General features: G+C 42.3%; 1 protein-coding gene across 34 annotated transcripts in view; it reads left to right on the top strand.

Annotated features, from left to right (window-relative positions):
- MICAL3 (microtubule associated monooxygenase, calponin and LIM domain containing 3) overlaps nt 1–16,267 on the top strand; it is a 234,780-nt gene that overhangs the window by 38,448 nt on the left and 180,065 nt on the right. For 33 of the 34 annotated variants that reach the window (XR_012895684.1, XR_012895726.1, XM_075896972.1 and 30 more), the window contains exon 2: nt 331–399. The exons of the other annotated variant lie outside the window; for it this stretch is intronic. The gene's annotated coding sequence lies outside the window, so the exon portion shown is untranslated. The remainder of the gene's footprint in view (nt 1–330; nt 400–16,267) is intronic. 34 annotated transcript variants of the gene reach the window in all.

The following is a 16,267-nucleotide window of genomic DNA, read 5'->3' as shown; positions in this document are numbered from 1 at the left end:
TAAATGCTTAAGCTAAGTCTATTCTAGACCCAGAAGATCAGCGTAAGGTACAAAACTCCAGTTACGTAAATAACCTTAATTAAGTAGCTGGAATTGACACACCTTAAGCTGAGCTTGGTGCCATCTCCATAGCAGGCGGTCGATGGGAGCAAACACTCCCATCAACTTCCCTTACATCACGCAAATCAAGAAGTAGTGGCGCCATCTGGGGGTACTCTCAGTGTTTGATTTAGCAGTCCTTACTAGACACGCTAAATCAAACCGCAGAAGGTCGAGCTCCAGCACAGTGAATGTAGACATGACCTTACATTTTTTTTCCTCTATCCACAGGCTAAAGATTGACTGTACGTCCTTTTCCGTCATCTCCACGCACAACAGACCTGCTGACTGTTCTTTCTGGTGAGAGTGGTTTCTGCTGTCTTACGTGATTTTGCAGATGTGTTTATCAAGCAGATAGACTGAGCACTGTAACCCTCAGAAATAGCTCTGCACCAGAGTCTGTTAAACTTCAGCAAGTGGTTATTTAATTTAGATCATTTTCTGTTGCAAATCTAATCTCAAACAGGGTCCACCAGCTGTGCTAGAGGTCTTGAAGCAGTTGGATAAAGACAAGGCTGGAAAACAGTACCTACCTCTCCCCAAGATTGATTTCACTTTGAGTCATTAGCTGGCTTTGCATTCAGAACTTTAATCACAGTCCAGAATAAATGCCTTGTTATCATTTATTTAAGTACATTTCTGCTACATGGAGTATGTTTTGCTCTACTCAATCTCGTGTGATTTGAGTAAATCTCTGTGCAAGGATATCTGATCAGAGAATGATCTTGCCTTTTAGTGCTGGACTCCCCTGCCGCTGCTAATAGCTATGGACAGTTGGAGATTCTCTTTCAGTTTATTACATGGCTTGTCCGTGGTCATGTATTATCAGGGACAGAATCCTTGCATTCTCCTGGTATGATATGCTATCATGTGCCGAAAGTGTCCGTCTGCTATGTACATTGGACAAACATCTCAGACACTTCACCAAAGGATTAATGCCCACAAAACAGATATCAGACAAGATCACAAAGAAAAAACAGTTTCTTGCCATTTTAACCAGAAAGGACACTCTCTCAATGACTTAACCACCTGCATTCTGCTACAAAGACCTTTTACATCTGCACTTGAAAGGGAATCCTCTGAACTGTCATTCATGTTAAAATTCGACACTCTCCAAAGAGGAATGAACAAACATTTGAACTATCTTACCCATTATCAAGATAGCTTCCCCAATTATCACCTCTAATACCATTAACTCACAAACATCCCACTCTCCCCACCTCTAATATCATCAATTCACAGACACTTACCTTCCTTCCTTCCCCCCCCCCCCTGCATCCCCCTCCTGTTCTGAAATGTGATTTGTCCTTTTCATATGTGTTCATTTTTTTTAATTGTATCCTTTGGTATATATGGTTGTGACTATTTTCTTCCACTATTTGATCTGAGGAAGTGGGTCTGGCCCACGAAAGCTCATCATCTAATAAACCATCTTGTTAGTCTTTAAAGTGCTACATTGTCCTGCATTTTGCTTGCATTCTCCTGTCTTTGCAATTTGAGAAGCACGTTGGTAGGAGTGGGGAAAAGGGAAGAATATAAAATGTCTATTCATTAAGAATGTGAATGTGTAATCTTGTAGATGCTTCTTACATTGCTTGGTAAATAGTAATGTTTATGAACAATGCTGGTTAGATGCTAGGGCCTTATCTGCTGCTGCTTATCACCCTATTGGCAGTTCTGCTGTCACTGAGTAGTAAAAGCAGTCTCCCAGAAGTGCCTGCAAGCTATTTCATCTAGCTGATGCTGTTTGTAAGGAAAGCCTTGCAATATCTCAGATGTTTGTAGGACAGGGGATCTGTTTGGGTGCTGGGCAGCATATAACTGTCTTGTGAAACGATGAGGTCTCTATTCAAATAGGGTCTGTGTCTCAGGTGCTTATGATGCATGCATTTTTGTAAGTCAGGCTGCAGTTTACAGCTACAGTGATATTCAGCTGGGCATGCAGTGCTGCTTAGCACCTATTCATAGAGCTACCTGGGAGGAAGATGCAAATGTGTTATCTACCAGGCTGCACGATCGCACTGCTGAAAAGCTTGGGTAGGCCAGCTGTACTGTCTGCTGCTTTTCCTATTTTCCCGGTGGAGTTGGACTCAGAGACTGAGGCCTTGTCTACACTTAACAGTTTAAAGCACAACAGCGCTTTAAACTGAAAGTGTGGCCATGTCAGGCGTGCTGGGAGATTACCATCTTGATGAGGTAGAGCATTGTAACTTGTACTGGGGGGGGGGGATATTTTTTACACCCCTGAGCTAGAAAGTTAGCGCATTGTAAAGTGCCAGGGTAGACTTGGCCTAACACAGGGAGTGGCTATCGAAGAGTTATTCTTTCTCATTAATTAAGAGAAGAAGCCATTTGGCGTTTTTTGACACACAGCTTGTTTTAATCCTTTGGGGTTACATCTCAGTGTAAAACCACTATCTATAAGCTTGTAAATACATCTTCTGAACCATTTGGGAAATGCTCGTCTTCACAGGATTAAGGTCCTGGTTAGCCCAAGGTAAATGGGATAGCATACAGTCACCTTTGCATTTGAAGTCAAATGGGATGTATTATTTCCTTCAAATTTTGTATATCCAGTTATTGACTTCATTCGGCTTATAGTATTTATTTAGGTACAGTAACACACAGTTGGCACTTTTTAATCTTTCCTATAACTGATAGTGACTGAAGTTGATTTCTTATAGTAGCATCACTTAATGAGAAAAATTGAACTCAAATGGTTATTGGTATAGGTATAGCCACACGTGGAAAAAATATGCCTCATTGGTTATTGTTACTACTTGGGCTCAGTGGATTACAATCAGTCATATGGCCTTTGTAAGCTCATAGACTTGGTAAAACCTGAATAAAAAGGAAGATTAACTTTTGTATTAAAATAGCTTTGACATTGTAGTAAACAGAAGTGAAAGAAGCTTTGAGGGGAGGAATGTGTATGTAATAGATGGGATGGGGTGGTGGGAGAAGGTAATAGTACTCTGGGGCCATACTTCTGGGAGTTTCTGACCAATGTTTTCCTCTTCTGTACCATAATCAGTCAGACAGGCTTTAGGACCTTTGTAGTGTCATGGGCCCTCAAGCAGTGAGAACATAAAAGCTTTGCCCTGAGTAATGAAGAATCCATAGGCAATAAATTAGATATATCTGCCTGTGGTATGGAAACCTTTGTTCTGATTTTGGTAAAAATTGATAGATTCAGCTTCCAACCATTACAGGACTAGAAAGAGACTATAAGTAGGGCTTTTGGACCGTGAGGGCAGTCAGCTCCTTCCTTGAATCTCTCAGTTCCGTAGTCATGACAATGGATTCACAGCCATATTGTGAAAGAAGCCAGTCAAGTTCACTATACAGAGTGGCAGCAGGCTGACTGCAGACATGCTCTCTCGAAGGGATGATTTATAATCGTGTGCTTTATTTTAAATTATGAATACATTTTTTTTAAAAAAATCCACCTGGTTTTAATTTGTACCACAGCTTCGAAACATGGCACGTGATAAAATGTGAGGAACAAGGGTTTGATGGGGCTTATTTTGTGTTGGAAACATTGCTGCATTTCAGCGTCCAGCTCTCCAGGCAGCCAGTGTAACAAAAAAGCAGAAGGACGGAATTTTGCATAAACAAACATCTAATCCTGGAAGCAAGCAGGAATCAAAACTGAAGTGGTCAGACTATATTGCACAGAGTCTGAAATAGGCAGTCATGAATAAAGTGAAGCGTGCACCTTAAAAGCATTATGCCCAACATTTAGAGGCTAATTTTTTTTCATAAGGTGGTGTTTGAATTAAGTGGAACCAAATTATACAAGTCTTAGAGCACAGAACAGTGAAGTAGAACAGAAACATGAGCCTTGCCTGGCTGTCTTAGACTGCCCAGACACTAGGCTATTTTCTTAATTTATTTTCAGGCTTTTTTGACCTGTCGTCATTCTTTGCAAATGTGTGGGACATTTAGGGTAGAGCAGTCTGTCCTTTCTGAGCTTAAATTTATCCAGTAAATTGGGGAGAAAGAGGCCAGTTAGTTTAGCTACCTTTATTTTGGTAACTATTTGAATCTCCTGTACTTTGAAGTAGGGTATGCTGTGGGATATTGATCACCCTGGATACCCGCTCATTTCAATGAAAGTTAAGGCTACTCAGTGCTTGGCAGAGTGAAGCTCTAACTACAGTCATTAGGGCAATGAGAGAGTAACGTGCTGATGCAGTTTAACCATTCAGGTCCATCTGTGGGTATGTCTACGCTGCACATTGCTCAGGGTGGCATGTACACTACAGACACTGTTGCTCCCACCACTTCTCCCACCCGCACTGCAGACAGTTAGGTTTAGATGAGAAAAGACAAAGCTAACCTTAGGGGATGTACTCATGCCACATTTAAGCAGTCCCTCCCATGTCCATGTTGCTATCTTTAGCAGTGTAATGTCTCATTGCTTCCCTAATGCTGGTGTATTTATTTCCCTGTTGTGAAGAAAAGGGGTACGTCTAGACCTCCGGTATCCTGAAAAAACTCTGCCGCATCCAAGGAAGAGCAGATGCATTTTTTCGGCATCCCCATAAACCTCGTTTTATGAGGAAAAAAGGATGTTCCAAAAAAGGGCTTTTTTTCCCCAACATATGGCCCAGTGTAGATGGGCCAAATGTCAGAAAAGCCTCTTCCGAAAAAAGAATCAGAAATAGCTACTCAAATTGCAAACCACAATTTGTGTATCTTTTTCCGGAAGAACTGTGTAGTCTAGACACAGCCTGGCTATGTTAGAGGGGAGCTGCCAGAGCCTTTTACTGCTGCTTGTAGCTACACACTAAAAGGTGGCTGAATCCTGCTTTTCAATGTGATGTGTAAGCTATCCATACCCTAAACCAGAGGTAAGAAACCTTTTTTTTGGCCAGGGGCCACTGACCCACAAAAAATCAGTTGGGGGCCACACGCAAGTGAGAAGCCTCTGACTGAGAAGGAGAAAGATACTCCCCACATTCCCCTTGCACATCGGAGCCTAGGGAAGCCCAAGCTAGTGGATTTTGTATGCTCCAACCCTATGGCTGGGGGGCTGAACTACCAGCATGGGCTCCGGAATGCTGAGCCTCGGGGACTGGATTCAGGCAAGCTGGGGGCCACATTCAGCCCCTGGTCCTGAGGTTCCCCACCAGTGGTGTTCAGTGTAGCCTATGTGTGAATCACATTCATTCTCTGGTGCCAGTTTGTGACAATGGGCACGTCGCCTGAGCAGGCATAATCTCTACGGCATCACTTCCTGTGTTAAAGCCATGGCTCTTCCTCCTCTCATTAAGAACCCTTTCCCTTCCCTCCCCACCACTCACCAAGAATGGGGGGCGGGAGATAGAATACTTTTAGCATGTAGAAATTAAAACATTCATTCTATGTAGAGGTGGCTCTCTCTCCAATCTGGATTACATGTTTGATGTATTGGACTGTCTCCTTTGGTCTGTTTGCAAATGATCACTTTGTTTTAAGCTGTTGGGACATTATTATTTGACGTCTAAGCTTTGTAAACGTTTTTTGCTTTGTTTTAAACACACACATTAATCTGGATTCTGTTTTAAAGTGAAGATTGCTCTTTCCCAGTGGGTACCCCCAGTTTGTCTTGAATTTCATATTGGGTGGGGAGTGGGTCCTTCTGTAAGTCTCCTCTTAGCTAACTGAGGACTTGGTGTGGTTTTCTATGAGCTAGTGGTCATCATTCCTAGGAAATGTATAAAAAGATCACTTAAGAACAGTGTGATACTTACCAGAGACTGATGATAGCATCATGGTTAAAACATTTGGGGCTCGTCTACACTGGCCCCTTTTCCGGAAGGGGCATGTAAATTTCACCAGTCGTCGTAGGGAAATCCGCGGGGGATTTAAATATCCCCCGCGGCATTTAAATAAAAATGTCCGCCGTTTTTTTCCGGCTTTTAAAAAAGCCGGAAAAGAGCGTCTACACTGGCCCCGATCCTCCGGAAAAAGTGCCCTTTTCCGGAGGGTCTTATTCCTACTTCAAAGTAGGAATAAGACACTCCGAAAAAGGGCACTTTTTCCGGAGGATCGGGGCCAGTGTAGACGCTCTTTTCCGGCTTTTTTAAAAAGAGCGTCTACACTGGCCCCGATCCTCCGGAAAAAGTGCCCTTTTCCGGAGGGTCTTATTCCTACTTCAAAGTAGGAATAAGACACTCCGAAAAAGGGCACTTTTTCCGGAGGATCGGGGCCAGTGTAGACGCTCTTTTCCGGCTTTTTTAAAAGCCGGAAAAAAGCGGCGGACATTTTTATTTAAATGCCGCGGGGGATATTTAAATCCCCCGCGGATTTCCCTACGACGACTGGTGAAATTTACATGCCCCTTCCGGAAAAGGGGCCAGTGTAGACGTAGCCTTTGGCTGTATAAGGAATATCTATGTGGTTTTAACAGATTATTTCGTACACAACAAATGAGTAGTATGCTATGTGTTCTGAGCTGGTTTGCTCTAAAAAGTGTCGTCACAAATTACAGTGCTTTTAGAATAACCTTCACGTAGTGCTCTTTTATCTAAAAATACTTATCACTTATATGTAGTTTTGAAATTAAGTACAAACATTAACTACATTTAAAAAAAAGACCGTATCCTTGTAATGGTTGAAAGTCGTTTCAGATGCTTAATATGTTTGAGTGCTGCTGCCCATTTCTTTGGATTAACACTTACATTTTCTTAAATGAGGGTGGCATTGAGGGAGAAACTAATTATACTGGACAAGCAGGAAACTGACTGAATACACAATGCTGTCAAGTGCACAGCACTAAATTACACACCCAATTTTTTTTCTTTAATTTCTACAAGCAACAGTAAGGAGGTTTTAAACTAAAATATTTAAGTAGAACACTTTCAGAGAAGTGGGAATTTTTTGAAAGTTGACTGTCCCTTTTTAAATATAAATTTAAGGGCACTAACTGGGGAAAAAGAATAAAGTAGCTGCAACAGTTACTTCCAAGTATTGTGTGCTTCTTCTAAAGTCTGTATGAGTCCCTAAAGCAGTGGTACTCACTGTTATGCGACTTAGGAGCCACGTTTGCAACCACCATTAAACCAGAAGAGCCAAGTGTATGCCCTGCGCACCACCCCACCAAACACACACATACAATAATATCAAATATATAACTATAAATATAACCAGATTCTCTAAAATGTTCAATACAACAAAAACTAAATTTAATTGAACCATTGCTTGGGTGAACACAAGCAATTTTGTTCCCTCCACCCATACCTTTACCATTCCCTTGTTCAACAGTCCTTGTCTCCTCAGCGCTCATGCCAGGGCCAACAAGAACAGGTCTCCGTCCTGGAGCTTACTTTGTCCCTGAACTTAACTAGCCATGTTCCTCCAATCAGCTGATTCACTGCACTAGGGAAGGGAAGAGGAGAGGTGGGAACTCCCTCTCAGAGTGCTAGGAGTTAGCTGTTCCATGTGAGCACTCCTGGAGGGAGCCTTGAAGGGCCACAGGTTACACCTGAAAGAGTCACATGCAGCTTGCACACTGTCTATCACTGCCATAGAGAAACTCTTCAATAATTCTTTTTTGGAGCCCTTGCTGCACTCTGAAATCCTGATGAATCTGACATTCTAGTCTGCACTTGAGCTACCCAAGATGCACCACTTTTAAAATAGTCAGATCTGTCTGTACTGAATTGAGTCACCTGTCTAGAGAGGTGTTTATATACATTAGTGTGGACAAAAAGTTGCTAATAGAGTTTCATAGCTCAGGGCAGACAGGCCCTAGAATTTTCTTCTGGTGGAATGTTGAACAACTTTATTTTCCTCCCCCTAAAGTAATATCCCATTGTAATTGTCAAATGGTTCAAAAAACGCATGCCAAATGCACTGAAGGGGGGTTATCTCAAGTGTGAGGCATGGTGTTGTGAAATAATGTGTCTAATCCACATGTTTTTGTAGGCCATGATTCTTTAGGACAGTTAAAGCTAGCCATGTGTTTCCCTACTGCAATTCCTCTCCCTTGAGTATATTTTTAGGACCTTGCCTCCTTTTTGTCTGCCTGCTTATTTTAGTGCATTGATCAAACTGGTTGTTTCTGCACCTAAAATATTTCAAAACTAGACTTGAAAGGTTGTTCATTTACCTCTTTTGTATGTGTTTGTTCTGTCAATGCTTGTAACGCAGCAACTCCGGAGAAGAGTAAATGCAGCGCATGTCTATGTGTGTGTTTCTTGAAGGAACCTTTCATCAGAGCAGTTGACAAAGCTTATATTGCTGCTAGGATTCTTGTACTTCTTTCATACTGGAGAATAAAGCTAAACATAGCTCCTTTCTCTCTTCTCAGCCCCCACCCCAGCCCTACTCTTTTCATGCTTTTGAGGTGTTCAGGCAAGGGAATAGCTTTATTATGGTGTATTTGTATTACAGTGGTGCTGGGACGAACCCGGTTATAGATCAGATCCCCATTGTGGTAGGTGCTGTACAAACACTGAACAAAAAGACAGTCTTTGCCCCCAGGGAGCTTACAATTTAAAAGACTGAGACGATAAACAAGGGAAGCACAAGGAAACAGTAAAGCAAAATTAATCTGCAGTCACTACTCATAAATTCCATAAACATTATTGTATCTTTAATGGGCATCATGGCAGAGGAGAGACTTTATTTTTCAGGTGGGATCTCAAGGATGACATTGAGGTAACTTTGTTGTTGTTCACTGGGAACTCCTGCCATGCTTGAAGGGAAGCATGGGAGAAAAGCATGAAGGTGCTAGTTTAAACAATGTAATACAAGATTGGTAAAGGTCATTGGCTGAATGAAAATGGGAGTAAACATCCTAATAATGTATGAGATGATTGGTAGGGTAGAATGTAGCAGCAACTTTATCCATAGTTTCTAATGCAGAGTCAGAGCTCTTAATGTATTCCAGTAACACGCAGGTGTTGCTACATCAGTCTGGATTAATGCTGCTGACAAACATATGTGAAAAAGAGTTCTCACTGGTTCACGGAGTTGCAGCATCTGGTGGAGTTGTGATAACTCACTGGCAGAGATCATTGGTACAGCAAAGGTGGAGACCATATCTTCTCTGTTGTTCTTTGAGGCAATATAGGACCATGCGTGGTAGAAAAGGGATAGTCAGGAAGAAAAGGTAAGGCGGGTCGGATGTGAAAGCATCGATGCGTAAACTGTTAACCAGTGAGCCTGGGTCAGTTAACCTTCATGATTATATTCAGGCTCCCTCACCCGTCCCTGTGCTGCTGCTTCTGTACCAGAAGCAGGATGAGGAAAGGCAGGCGGGAGCTGGTGCTCAGGAGGAGCCAGTTTTTAAGCAGAGGCAGCAGCACAGGTTGGACGGGACCAGGCTGCATATAACTATGAAGGTTAATCAACCCAGGCTCATTGGTTAAAGTTTACACATTTACACTTTCACATCTCTAGAATGTAGTGGACCAGAATGTACTTGAACAATAGACAATTCTGAACATGACCTCTCTGTAGATTTTTGGATTATACTGAACTGCCGTACTTCAGATTCAGTCAGTTGACTAGGGAGATTACTGAGGATAGTATATGGGGTTATGGAACATTTCATCTTTTAGGTCACAAGATCAAACTGAACCTGCCAGTAGTAAACGAAGTAATTACCCTAAGTGACTGGTGGTTCTGGGGTCGGGTTCTGGCGATTATTTATATCGCCGCTTCATTTCCCTTTGTTGAGTAAACTAATCTACATGGCTTCATCGATGGAGCCATGTAGTTTAGACGTACCCCTAGAGGCCAAGGATTCATTGGGTGTAGATTATAAGTCTAATGGAAGTCTTTCAAAAGTGGTTAAGGCATACTAGCATGGCAGGAAGTGGGAAAATGTTTGCTCCATTTTCTCATGTGGTACTGGTACAGGAGATAAATGGGCCTGGGGGCAGAGGATGTCTGGCTGGGGGCAGGGGATTGGGGTGTGGGTTCAGGAGAGAATTCTGGCCTGGGGGAGGGTTGTTAGGGGGTACAGGGTCTGGGAGGGAGTTGTCACCAGGAGCAGAGGGTGCAGAGGATTTGGATAGTGATCTGGGGGAGGGAATTGGGGTGCAGGAGGGGTTGGAGTATAGAAGCAGGTGCTGGCTGGGAGGAGTTTACCCAAGTGTCTCTTGGGTGGCGGGGCTGGAATCTGCTGCTGCTGCAGCCTCAATCTGCTTGAAAATACAGGCTGCTTCCTCCACATGGTTCTCAACTCCAGATGAGGGAAGAGGCATTGCCCTTCCAGTCTTGCATGGGCCGTAAGGCTGCAGTGGCTGAGCTGGCTTCCTGCTGTGGGGTGAGAAAGGAGGGGCTTAGTTGGGGCTCCAGAAGAGCTATATCTGAAGAGCATCATGAGCCATATTTGACTTGCAAGCCATAGGTTGCTGACCCCTGCTTTAGAGGGAGGCGTAGGTACCTCTTGTCTGGACACTTTCTCTGTTCTCTTACCTAGACACTGCAGTGCTTTAGAGTAGGCAATTGTCTTATTAGCAAAGCCATGCAAATCCATGGATATCTGCTTTATATTAACATCTGCAGGGGTGGATGTGGATATCTATGGTTCCCTTTTCCAAATATGGATTCAGATATAAATTTTGTATCTAGAACCTGGCAATTTTTTTGATATCTGCAGGTATTTGCATCCATGGATGTAGAAACAGATATCTGTGCATCACATTAGCAGGTGAAGATGTGGATGCAGATTGTGTATCATTGCAGGGCTCTACCAGTCAGGTGTGGTGTTTTTTGGGGTTTTTTTTTTTTTTTGCAGTAATGCAGTGTTACTTTCCTGTGGTATCACTGGCTTTCACTGTCAGTCTAGCAGTGGTTAATTTCCAAAGGAACCCTGATTGAGGGCTCCCGTGTTTGCTCCACTCATATAAACTGTATATGGAATGTTGCCCATCTGCCATTAGCAGAGCGGAGGATGAGGTGGTACCATTCTCCTCCCTGTCCCCTGCCTATTGTTCAGGGTTTAATTTAATGATACGGTTGAACAGTCAAGGAGATCTTGTTAGCTTGGCTCAGTATTTGTAAACAATTTTTGCTCTGTAACTTTTCTTCATCGGCTTGCCCCACTTACCCCATTCATCTCATCTCTCTTTGTTGCATGCCCTAAGCCTAGCTAAAAACTCCGTTCATACAGAGCCAGTCATTCCTTAGAGAACAGTGTCTGACTGTGGGTGACAATATAAAATCCATTTTGTTTCTTTGGTAGAAATTCAAAACAAATATCTCTGTTAAAAACTGTCCCCCTCCCCCCTTTTTTTTTATAATTCCTCTTTCCCTCCTCACCAAGGCTATTGCCATACAGTCACAAATCTTTTTTGTCTTGTTTTTTTAACACTTCAAGACAGTTCTGAATATTTCCTTTGTGACTGTACAGTTTAAAACCAAGTTTTTATCTGAAGAACTACTACAGGATCAGGGCCGAAGAGTCTAATGAAGGTAACTTACTTCCATTATGCTTGTGTGCTGATTATTCTCTTCCCCACCCCTGTACATGCAGCCTTACACCTGCAGCCTTTGATAATCTGCCATTGTCAGGTAGCTTCATGAATGAAACATGCTCCATCTGTCTTGCATTTTGATTGGTGGCTGATGATGTAATTGTGCATGATTATATCTCATCAATTTTCCTGGCATGAAAGACCAAAAACCAGGAATTTAGACAGCGGATTATGTGCTCTTGTCTTTCCAGAGGAATGGGGAAGTAAGGGAGGAGAAATGTAGCAGTAGCTTGCTTTTTTGCTCCATTTAAGGTCAAAAGGAGCTCTGGAGTTTTGTGGAGAGAGGTAGTATTTTTATAGTGCAGTAGAACTATAGTGTGGAGTTTTCTGCAGATTGCAGAAACAATCACTCCAGAAAAGAGATGTGCATAGGGGAGAGGTGGAGACCAAAAGGACACCAGGAAAGGGTAAAGATATTGGGAGATGGGAGCAGAAGAGGAATGATATGAAACTTCAACTAGTCAATATTTTCTTATTCAGGACTATTTTTGTAAAGAATCCTTTTTGATGATGCTTTAGGGAAGAACAATAGATTTCATAGTAAGTACTCTGTGTTTTTTATTAGCTGCAGGCATGTCTGTTTCCAACGGAGAACTCCCTTTCCATTCCCTTCACATTTCATCCTTCTAATTCTTGGCTGCATGTATAACTTGGTCACCCCTGTGAGGTTATGTGACCTGCCTGGATAATGTGGGAGTCACTGCTGGTTGAACAATGAAGTTTGAGTTTCCTTCCCCCCCCCTTGACCTGGGTTGTCTAGCTGGGGCAAGGACTCTGTAATCTCCCTAGGAATCCTGTATTTCGGTTTTGTAAAGCGCTATTAAAAGCTGTCCCAGAAACTTCAGTTCAATTTGTGGCTGATCTTAACCTTCTTAGGCAGAGCTTAATTTGCTGCTTCCCTGCCAACGCACAATCTATGATTCTATGATAATCATGGTGCTATCTTTAGCTGCTTTGTGGTGTAACTTCACCCCAGGAGAGAGAGAACATTACAGATGGTTTACATTTTCCTGTACAAAACATACTCTTGCTAGGAGGATGGGTATTCCACTCTTTGCATGCTCTTTGAAGCATTTCTCAATTCTTTGTTCAGCAGCTTTCTTTCTTAGCCTTTTGTTTGCATGTAGGATGGTAGATTAGGTAGGCCATGAACTGAACGAGAGCAGGAAAAGAAGCATTATAAAAATAAGATTTTTGTTTCTCACATCACTGCAGTCATCTTTTTTTCTCACTGTGCTGAGTGTCTGGGCACAGACATTTTAATCACATGGCTTACAATATAGACTGTCTCCAGACACACAGAACACAACTTGGTCTTTTGGGGTACCCATGAGGATCCAAGAAGTCTACACACACAAATGGGCTGCAATCTGGGATACAGGAAGGTTTACTCCCTTCCTAAATGTCTTTTAATTATAGTGGAATGCTAATGAAGACCGCCCTGTGGCAAGATGCATAATAGTTTCCATTCAGCTATCGTAACTGTTGGTGGGTGGGATTGAACCACGTCCTCTGGAACTTTGTACATGAACCTTTACTATGTGAGCTAAGGCTGTAGCGGACTCATTAATCTCCAGTGGTCTCAGTGCCACCCAGGAGGTTTGAGAGTTACACCAGGAGTTCTCAACCTTTTTCTTTCCGAGTCCCTCCCCTCCCCCACAAACATGCTATAAAAACACCATGGCCCATCTGTGTGTCAACAAGTATTTTTCTGCATATAAAATCCAGAGCTGGCATTAGGGCATAGCATGCAGGGCAGTTGCCCCAGGTTCCATGCTACAGGGGCTAGCAATATTGGATATTGTGTAATTGAATAGTCATGTAACCACATAAATTCTTAGTGGTTACACGACTATTTAGTAGTTCTTAGGGACAAGGCTGGCAGTCATTGCCTCCCAGCCCCACTACTGGAAGTCCCTTACCACCCTGCACTACTGCTTCTGATACAGAGACAGCAGTGCATGGTGGCAGGTGGGAACCGGTCCTTTAGGGGATCCAGTTTAAAAAGCAGTTCCCCATGCAGACTGGCTGTGTGCTGCCCTGGGTTGCTGCCTCTGACACAGAGGCAGCAGCACAGGGTGGCAAACAGCCCCTCTCTGCAGGAGGTCCAAGCTCCCCACAGACAGAAGCTGGATCATGGCTGCAAACATGCCGCTTCCCCATCTGCCCAACACCTGTGCATCCAGAACCTCCCACTGAGCCTCATTACCCTTGCACCCAGAATGCCCTTGATGAGCCCTTGGACCAAGCCAATGAGCCATTTGTACCTGGAGCCATACCCTACTAAACCCCACTAACCCAGCTTCTGGACCCCTCCCACTGAATCCCCACTCCCAGACCATCTGCCAAGCTGTACGCCTTCCACTCCCAGACTCCCTCTGCTGAATCCCAATCACCTTAATCTGGAGACCCCTTCTGATTCCCATTACCATTGCACAAACTAATCCCTGCACAACTGGATCCCCCATAGAACCTCTTGCATCTAGAATGCCCCACAGAGAGCCGTCTCAACTCACATCTGGATCCCACCACCACAAGTCCTGTGGATCCTGCCTTGCTGAGCCTACCTGCCCATACCTGGTGCACCTGACATAAAGGGACAGGGGCCTGCGGTGTTTTCAGGGCAGGCCTCGTCCTTGCACTGTGCCAGGGTTGGGTGCAGCCTCACTGCTGAGTCTGTCCCAAGAGGGAGCTGCACAGTGATCTCCTATCTCTGTTCAGCCAGTGGCCTGTGCTCCTCAGTGCCGTGCTGGAGCCTCTGCATTCATTTGACAAATACAATTTGCAGAATTGTCAAGAATTTTAAACAGCACAGAATATTTTTTTGGCCTAGAATTTTTATTTTTTTGGGGCAGAATACCCCGAGGAGTAAAACTTTAAAATAAAAAGAGTATTCATGTGTGTTCCTTAAAAGGACATACAAGGTAACAAATCATTTTTAGAAAGAAAATTTCCTTTGTATTGTTTCCCTAGCTCTTGAAATCAGTTAAAATTAAAAGGCTTAGAAACTTTTTCCGCTGATTATATTTCTTGTTTATTTTTTTTATTTGTCCAAAAAGAGAAAAACAGGGAGCAGCTCCAGTTTTTATTCAATTTTAAGTCTCAGTGCACTGATATTGAAACAACTGAGTTGTGGACACTGTGGAAAAGATTTTTTTTTTTTTTTTTTGTATTTCTTCATTGGAATTTCTGAAAGACTATTTGAAATACTCTATTCTAAATTAAAAAAGACAACGTCACTTAAATATGTTCAAATCTCACCACATTTTGGGAATTGGCGGCACATACCATTTAATTGCTTGTGGCCCACCCATTCTTTAAAAGCTTGTAAGGAGAATCCTGAGGGCTTTCCCTGTGTGTGTTCTTGCTGTCAATCAAGTGCATTAATGTAAATGTAAGGAGAGTTATGTGGCTTAGTGTTTCTGACCACAGAGGCAGCAGAGTTCCTCTAGCCTAAGCAGTATCATTATCCACTAATAAATCAATTGGAGCCACAGAACTGCAGAAAAATGTGGTGAAATCCAGGAGCTGCTTATTTAAAATATATGTAGTCACTTCTAGCTTTGTGAGAGGGGAGAAAATAGGTCCCATTTACTAGTTTTGAGATTAAAGAAAGATATTAAATATTCCCACCTCTGTTTTACACATTGCTTTAAAATTAGTTGTTTGACCTTAGATTTGCTCCCCATTTTTTAAAAAACAGTAGATTTAGTAACTTGGGCATTTGGAAAGTTAAAATATTTAATATACTCGAAGGGAGAGGGAGCAAAATCCATTATGTTCTCTTCATGTTGCCAGAGTGACATTGAGTAACTGTCACAATGAATTATTTTGGAAGAGTTTAATATGGAGTTCCTGAAGACCACGTCTACTCTACTAGCTAAACAGGCACTGCTGTGGTTGATACTATGCTGTCAATGTAGTGGGTCTGGTGAAGATACGCTAAGTCTATGGGAGAGTCTCTCTCATTCACGTAGCATGGTATAGACACCACTGTAAGTTGACCTAAATCACTGAGGCCATGTAACTTAGTTTGATTTATAGCGTGTACACCAGCCCTAAGGTGACTCAAGCATTAATAATGAAAAATAGATCTTTTCATCTCTAGGTCACAGTTCAAATCAAGTCCAGATTGAAAGTTGTTACTATTTAAGTTCTAAGATTAAAGAAAACTAATTGATATCTGTTAAGTTCTTTGTATCACCATAATAGAAATTATCTGCACCAGCATTGTCTTGGTAGTCTGAAAAGACAAGGCTGGATATTGAGTAAAATATGCTATATAAGCAGAGTTGCTGCTGCTAGGTGTAATTCAGGAAACCTTGTAATCTTCTCTTTGTTCCCTATATTATACTATTGTTTGTCCTCTTGATTTCAATCTATGTTCAGTTGCTAGCCTCAAACTAACCAAAAAAAAAAAAAAAAAGCATTAATTAGTAAATTTTCTTAAGTTTTGATAAATGAGCATTCATACTAGTATTACGGTCATAATGATCCATAAGCTGTATCCTGTGACTGTTGATAGGCTGCTTGGCTCATTTTGATCTCCCACTGAAGCATGTTTTGTGTTATACTGTAAATTATGAAATGTTTATAAACAGTGTTTTTTAGGGTTTTTCTTATTAAAAGTGATTGAGCTCAGTTTCAGCACCTCTTGGAAGTCTGATAATTTGTCTGCATTTAGTAGTACA

This window comes from Pelodiscus sinensis, chromosome 1 (assembly GCF_049634645.1).
Source record: "Pelodiscus sinensis isolate JC-2024 chromosome 1, ASM4963464v1, whole genome shotgun sequence".
Lineage (NCBI taxonomy): Eukaryota > Metazoa > Chordata > Testudines > Trionychidae > Pelodiscus > Pelodiscus sinensis.
This window is presented reverse-complemented; position numbering and strand designations above follow the sequence as displayed.